An 8,600-nucleotide genomic window follows, 5' to 3' on the forward strand; every position below is an offset into this window, starting at 1 on the left:
TAGCTTAGCAACGAACCTTCACACAGTGCACACAAGGGCCATTTACCACCGAAAACTAACCCCAACCATACCCTAACCTTAACCATTTAACGCCCATGCCTAACCTTGAGCAGACACTGGAACCGTATTTAATCATTTAACTGCTTTGCAAACTATATTAATGGAAATATCTATATTTTAAAATAACTTTATTTTTTAGCGCACGACCTCCACTTCCGGTGGGGTACTTCCTTTTACTTACTTCCTTTCCTTTTACTTCCTTTTTTTTGCCTGTTCTCTTTTTTTTTCTTTTAGTGGATAATTTTTTTGGCTGGTCTCTTTTTTTTCTTATAGGGGATTTTTTTTTTTCATCTAGTGGATAATTTATTTTAGGCTGTTCTCTTTTTTTTTCTTACAGTGGATAATTTTTTTTTGGGCTGTTCTCTTTTTTTTCTTGTAGTAGATAATTTTTTTCATCTAGTGGATAATTTTTTTAGGCTGTTCTCTTTTTTTTTTTTCTTGTAGTAGATAATTTTTTTCATGTAGTGGATAATTTTTTTTAGGCTGTTCTCTTTTTTTTCTTATAGTGGGTAATTTTTTTAGGCTGTTCTCTTTTTTTTCTTGAAGTAGATAATTTTTTTCATGTAGTGGATAATTTTTTTAGGCTGTTCTCTTTTTTTTTTCTTGTAGTAGATAATTTTTTTCGTCTAGTGGATAATTTTTTGGTCTGTTGCACCTCTGGGCCACCGTACTCCGGTATCCGGGTGTGCTTTTTAGGCACACTTTGCACTTCGTGTTAAAAAACTTCATATTATTTTTCACAATTTAAATAAGGTTAGAATTCAAAAGTTGTTCATTTTTGCATGATCTTTAAAATTCTGGCCACCAACTAAAATGTGCACATTGTAAACAAAAGAAAATTACGAGATCTGTCTGCCAAGTGTGCCAAAAACGCACTATTCCTTCCATTAGAACCACTGTTTTTGATCTGAAAGCCATTAAGGCATAAATCCTGCTTTTACTGATATCTGGGCTTCATCTGAGAGCTGAGGGTCTAAATTAATTTATTAACGTTGTTAATGTTGCTGTTAATCATTGACATATGCCAGGCTGCAAAAATCAGATAATATGTAATCCAATTTTTATGTAGTATTTTGGAAAAAAATCATATTTTGTGTTTTTTTAATCAAAAAATGTAGTGACATCATGATGAAAAGAGATTATATAAAGGGTTAAAAAAAAATCTAAAATGAATGATTATTTGATATGTATGATGATTAGGGCTGACCTTGATTTACAAAAAAAAATCAAATTAGAGCAGAAAAATAACTCAATATATAATATTTAATAGTTTGATTTATAGGTGTGCCATTTTTTCACACTTGGTGACAGATGCTAGTATTTTTGAACATTTGACCTAGCGCCAAAAATAATAATGCAAATGAACCAGTGTTGGAGTTAATCATTGACATATGATAGGATGAAAAAATCAAATAATATGTGATCCACTTTTTATGTAGTATATTGAAAAAAAAATAAATTTTTTAATGTTTTTTGCATCCAAAAAAATGGTTTGCTTCCATTACAAACACAGCATTTAAAGGGTTAAAAAATGTGACAATTATTGAGTATTTGGTATTTTTATTTACGGCTCAAGTTGATGAAAGAGAAAAAAGTGTAAAAGAATTAAAAACAAACTGTATGAACATTTTTTTTTGACATTATTCCACAAGCGTGCCAAAAAGGCCCACTTTGTAAGGGCCTTAGTGGACGGGGTACCAGAGGGTTAACACACAGCTACAGGGCTAGCATGCAGCGCGCTGCCTGGTCCTGCTGGGAGCAATTTAGGGTTCAGTGTTTTGCCCGAGGACATTTCGTCATGTGGACCGTCGGAGCCAGGATTTGAACCACCAACCCTTTGGTCATTGGATGACCTGCTCTACCAACTGAGCCACAGCCAGCCACCCTTCCCTGGTACCTGCTGAACTGAAGAAAAGGGAGGGGACCAGATGGGTACTCTAGGGTCACATGTTCTCCAGTGGAAGCCCTGAGTGCAGATCTGTGAAATAAAACTGGGCAAGAAAGAAATCTGCAAAAACATGTGATTTTACCCATTTTTCAGTGTCAAATGACATTGACTTTGTCTAAAATCATGTGATCTTGACCTTGATCCAGCCCCACATTTGAATCAAAAGGTTTATAGAACAGTTTGAAATCAGTAAAAATCTGATGGGCTGGATTTGAGACTTTTTAACAGACAGGGCACAAAGGGTGAGGATGAATGGGGTTCTGTCCGACCCAGTGTTCTCCTCCACTGGTTCTCCTCAGGCCTGTGTCCTGTCACCGCTGTTCTACATTCTCTACACAAGTCTTGTCCGAGTGAATATGAAAACAGGAGCATCATTAAGTATGCCCAGGACTCAGTTAGAGTCAGCCTGCTCAAAGAGGGGCAGACCAGTCCAGTCCAGTCCAGTCCTGTCACTGATGACTGTGTCCAGTGTGTGAGGAGTCCGACCTTCACCTGAACTGATCCAAAACAAAAGACATGATCATCGATTTTAGAAAACAGCAGGACAGGCACCGAGTTATTTGAATTAAAGGTCAGACTACAGAGCAGGTGCAATCAGACAAATACCTTTGGGACGATAATTGATGAAAAACTGAGTTTTAGTGAAAACTGCAGATGTGTGTGTGAACAGGACCACCGCCTTAGGAAACTGGAACACTTCCACATGGACCGAACCATCTGAACTTTGTTTTATCGTTCCTTTACTGAGTCTGTTTTCTCTTTTTGCCTGGTGCTGTGGTTCGCTCAGACCTCAGCTGCAGAAAAACTCACAGAATCAAACAGTCAGATGGTCCAGTCGCCTGGTTGGTCAGTCCCAGTCTTGTCCCGCCTCCCTGTCCACTAAACAGGTCCAGAGGACGGTTCCATCAGTTCTGAATAATGACTCCCATCCTTTACCAGGTGAAGTTCAGCTCCTTTCGTCTGGACGCAGGTTTTTAGTCCCAGGTCCAGGACACAGCGTTTATAAAAACAGTTTTGTTCCTGTCGCCGTCACTGAGCTCAAGAAGAAATAGTGACATTGCACTTTATTTACTTATTTTATTTATTTATTCCATTTCTTTGCTCTATTTATTATTATTGTGACTTCAAAGTTTTAAATTTTATGTTCTAATCCTGGTTTTTATCCCAGACTGATTTTATCTTGTCTGGGTTTTTATTGTGTTCTATTGCATCTTGTTTTTATTTATTTGATCTTATTCCTTTATTTTATTCTTTTACTTCTCCATGCTGCTGTACTGATGAATGGTGGAACACTGAGCACTTTTTATCCTGTCTTTTCGTTCTGTCTGTAAGCTCAATCCAGTACCCGTCTAACATGTTCAATGTATGTGTTGTTGTAATATCAAAGCATACACCTCGACTGCAAAACAAATCTACCTACGGGTAAAAATAAAGTAACCTTGAACCTTGTACATGATTTGAGACCTTCATAAACGACAGTAGCATCCCCCAAAACCTCTAATATGACATTTGCATGAGCAAATATGGCAGAACTAACCGACAAATGTAGGATTTTCCATTGAAAAATGGGTTTTCTGCACTCAGCTGACGGGCACCCTAAAGATGGTGGTGGTGGTGGTGGTGGTGGTGGTGGTGTGGGGGGGATCTAAAACTTCACAGATTGGGCCAAAATTTTTTGGGGGAGTTACTAATATATAAGAGATTAACTGGTCAAATTAAGAGCTCTATCGGAAAAGAAGTCCCAAAAATGGGACGCCCTAGGATGCCTAGAAGACAAAGTCTACACTATGAGACCTGCAACAGTGTGTGAACGGAGAGCAGCCACTGAACGTGAATGCACGGAAATACTGAGGGAACTGTTTGGTGATGTGTGCGATTCCACTGGTTGGTGTTGTCAGCAGAGTCTGGACCAGAACGGACGTCAGTTTGAGAACAGGAGGAACAGACAAAACAAGAAAATGATGTTTGTAAATTCTATTATATTTGGAAAATTAAATGAATTTGAATAAACATCTACTTTACAATTATTTAAAGTGTGTATACATTTTTTTGGGACACCCTGTATTTTGGGAGATATTGGTCATTTTGGAATACAGTAGCCTTACAATCACGGAAGTGCAGTACCGCACTGCATGATGGGAGATGAAGTTAAAAACAGGAACAACACATTTACTAACTTCAGTCCCTAGATATCGTATTAATTTGACCTGTGGTTCCCTACAGGTCAGCGCACTAGTACTATCATATAATATCCTATAAATAATGACAACTACAAATTTTACCTTCATGTAATTTTACTGTATTTACACTAAAACAAACTACCATTTCATAAAAAACGTGAATAACCTGAACAAATATGAACAGCCTGAAATGTCTCAAGAGAAGTGTCATTTTTGTTACTAAATGTTTTGTGTATTTATAGATGCACTGTGATCTATAAGTTGGAATATATATGTATAAATGATAAACTGAAGCAGAATATTGTTAAAATTGCATTTAATTTTCTTAAGAAATTTCAGTTTGTTCATGTGATTCAGGTTATTGTTCTGTGATTTTACTTTTTTCACTGTAAAACATAGAGGAAAGTTTAGAGTTGACATTATTTCTATATTATTCTGTTATTATTTTACAGGTCTGAACCACTTCAGATCAAATTTGGCTGAATGTGGAACTGAATGAAAACCAGTTTGACAGCCTTGATCTAAACCAGGGCTCTCAAACTCATTTTCTTTCAGGTTCCACATTCAGCCCGATTTGATCTCCAGTGGGTCGGACCAGTAAAATAATAACAGAATAACTGATAAATAATGACAACTCCAAATTTATGTCTTTGTGCAAAAAAACCCATTAAATTATGAAAATACTTATTCTATAAACTGTCCAAACAAAAAAGATGTGAATAACCTGAAAAAACTGAAATTTCCTAAGAAAAATAAGTGTAATTTCAACAATATTCTGCCTCAACTTATCATTTCTACATGTGCATTATGGATCAGATCTACAAAGACACTGTTGTTGGTCCATCAGTCTCTATGACGACCTTGACTCCAGTTTCTGTGGGTCCTGGTGTGGTTTGTCAGCCCTATTTTTGCCCTAAATTATCTGCCACAAAGACACTAAACACTGAGGAACACGCAGAAAATAGTTCAAATTGTGCTTAATTTTCTTTAGACATTTCAGGTTGTTCATATTTGTTCAGGTTATTCACATTTTATTGTTACAGGATAGTTTGTAAATGTAAATATTTTTATAATTACAATTAACAATAACAAAAATTAGAAGTTGTCATTATTTATGGCATAGTGTAATATTTTTTTCACATCAAACCACAAAGAAAATCTGCAGTCATTCTTTTTTGTCGGTTCTTCTGCTGTTATTATTTGACTGTAGATCAGATTGGTCTGTATGTGGAACCTGAACTAAAATGAGTTTTAGTGAAATATTTGCACTTTACAAATTCATCCCACAGGCCGGATTGGAGCCTTTGGTGGGCCGCATATTTGAGACCCCTGATCTAAACAGACCAAAAACAGACACTAGAGAAAACTGTCGACGTCAGTGGGACTGATTTATATTCAGCACAATGATTTGTTTTGTACAAACAACGACACGTACTTTCACGTCAGAGTTGTTGCAGGTGCTTTTTGAAAAGCAGTCGCTAGGGTAGTCTGAAAAGTTGACAAATCTGGTCATAAAAGTGTGAAGTCGGCACCAGTGGTCTGATATCCTGTTGTATGAATGTAATGAACTGTTGCAGAAGTCCACATGTTATTTCCTCCATACACTTGTTTTTACTATCATTTGTCATCAAGTCCAATCATAGTCATTTGTTTCCTCAATCTGCACAGGTGTGCAGGTGCATAAAAGGAGTCTGTGGGTTTTATATCCCTGCCACATCCAAACACTACTCTATAAAACTAAACAAAAACAATCAAATAAGGAAGGGAAAAGGGGGAAGAAAAAGGAAGAACGCAGTCAATCAAATTATAAAAACACATATAAAACAGCCCAAAGCAGCAGTAAATATCCACCATTCACACTGGCCTGCAGTGACCAGGAAAGAGAAACAAACAAATAAAAACAGATTTTATCTCTATTATAATGAAGAACAAAATGATAAGGTTATTTTGTCCAGATAATTGTTTAAAAAATAAAGGAAAATTAAATTAAATTCTGGTTGGATGTTGGGAAGCTGTGCATTGATCAAAAATAATTGATAACTAAGTAAGAAATATATATTTTACTGGAGTACCGTAGTATAAACTATCCTTTAGTACACATTAGTGTTTGTAATTTTATGACAGGAGTTCACATATGTACATACACTGACAGACGCACCGAGATGGTAAAAAAACAAACAAAACAAACAACATGATATTTGGAGAATTCTTTTCCTTTTTATTTTCTGTACAATTCAATTTTTAAAAAGAATAAGAAAAAAAGGGTTATTACCTCTGCCAGGAGGTATTGTGATCACTTTGCTTTGTGTGTTTGTGTGTTTGTTTGTTTGTTTGTTTGTTTGTGTGTGTTTGTTTGTGTGTTTGTTTGTTTTTGTGTTTGTTTGTTTGTTTGTTTGTTTGTTAGCAACTTTAGGGGAAACCTCTTCCACCCATCTTTCCCAGATCTCCCCCACAGATAGGCCTAGGCCCTGGGACCAACCCAGTCCATTTTGGTCCCAGTAGGCCAGAGTTCAAGGTCACAGCAAGGTCACAACATCTACAATTTTCCATCTGTCATCATTGAGCAATTTTCCAAAATTCATAAAAAATTCAAAATGACTCCGATTAGCCTCCAATCTGATCCACCTGTAGCTTAGAACAATCTCTTGTATCTGGAACTAAATTGTCCACATCCACTGTGGAATGTGGACTCTGGACATTTACATTGAACATTGAAAATCCCATTTCCCACACATTTAAAATTAGAACTCAACTAATATTAATTGGAATTGAATATAATTTGACAGACACATGACTGGGACCAAGCTTCAGCTGTTTCTGCTGTATGGAACAACCTGGAAACTGTTGAATTTAAACAGAAATAGTCGATCCACACATGCACAGCGTTCAGGGTGCTGGGTGGAGGTCTGCGTTCTCTGAACACTTGTTACGTTATGTTAACATGTTATTATGGCAATAAAGCTGGAGAATATTCAGAATATTATTTAAATTTAGTCACACATTTAAAAAAAAAAAATCAAATACATTTATTGATTTTTCAGGTGTGAAGGAAAATATACAATATTTGTTCAATTGAAGACAAAGTTTTTCAATACAGGAAACAAACATCAGACTCCCAGCAACCAAAACAACACAAAACAACAACAACAAAAAAAGAAAGACAAGGACCATTGATTTACTGCCTTTAGAGCTCCACGTGATACAATAAATGAAATAATGAATGCAGAAGTCAAAAGTTTGCAGAAGTCGGAGGGTTTCTGAGCTGTGGAAGTAGGTCAGGGAGGGGCCCCATGTCTTGTCAAATTTCATATCAGAGAAGTGAAGAGGGTAGCAGATTTTTACCAGACTAAGACAAGACATGAGGTCCTCCAACCACTGAGCATGAGTGGGGGGGTGGGGGGTGTGTGGCAGCACCTTTCCATTGGGTTAAAACTGCTCGTCCAACCAGCAAAGATGAGGCTGATATGACACTGCACTGTGCTGGTGTCATCCTTCCCTCATAGCACCAAAGATGGTCACCAGGGGGTTAGGACGGATGTCAACTTTGAGTACAGAGAATAAGGTCTGAAAAAATTAATAAAAATTAATAAAATATTTACAAAATCCTAAATAATAAGAAAAAAATGGCAATAAATCAACCAAAATTAAGTTAAAAGAGAAAAAAAAGAAGCAACAAAAGGAACAAAAACAGCCAAAGTGATCAATAAAATGAAAAATAAAGAATAATAAATCAACAAAATAATAAATAACATGAAGAAAATAAGACACAAACTTAATAAAATTGAAGGATCAATGGATCGATGACAACGCATGGAGACATTTTATGTTTTGCATTTATTAAGTAATAAAAATCTGGTATGTTGCTGTATTGAATTCATTGATCATGCAGATGTTCATAAAAGCTCAGATAAAAGTTAAGGGTGATTATGGCAGAAATAGTGACATTGCACTTTACTAATGTATTTTAGTTATTTATCCTATTTCTTTGCTCTATTTATTATTATTGTGACTTCAAATTTTTAAATTTTATGTTCTTATCCTGGTTTTTTTTCCCAGATTGTTTTTATCTTTTCTGGTTTTTATTTATTTGATCTTATTTATTTTATTCTTTTACTTCTCCATGCTGCTATAGTGATGAATGGTGGAACACTGAACACTTTTTGTTTTGTCTGTAAGCTCGATCGAGTACCTCCCTAAACACGTTCAATGCATGTCTTGTAATACCAAAACAATCACCTAGACTGCCAAACAAATCTACCTACGGGTACAAATAAAGTAACCTTGAACCTTGAAATAGAGAAAAATGAAGAAAAAGTGAGTTTATCAGCAAATATATCAATAACTGAACATAAACTGAGGCTAATATTACAATAAAAGGCGATAAAACACTTTAGAACGGTTAAATAGTTAAG

At 35.8% G+C, this 8,600-nt stretch overlaps 1 long non-coding RNA gene across 1 annotated transcript; it reads left to right on the forward strand.

Annotated features, from left to right (window-relative positions):
• Nucleotides 1-259: 259 nt before the first annotated feature.
• Nucleotides 260-8,104, forward strand: LOC115415647 (uncharacterized). The gene is made up of 3 exons (XR_003934847.1): nt 260-272; nt 2,757-2,759; nt 8,031-8,104. It is a non-coding gene; the product is annotated as an uncharacterized LOC115415647 (long non-coding RNA).
• Nucleotides 8,105-8,600: the final 496 nt, after the last annotated feature.

Source organism: Sphaeramia orbicularis, chromosome 24 (assembly GCF_902148855.1).
Source record: "Sphaeramia orbicularis chromosome 24, fSphaOr1.1, whole genome shotgun sequence".
NCBI lineage: Eukaryota > Metazoa > Chordata > Actinopteri > Kurtiformes > Apogonidae > Sphaeramia > Sphaeramia orbicularis.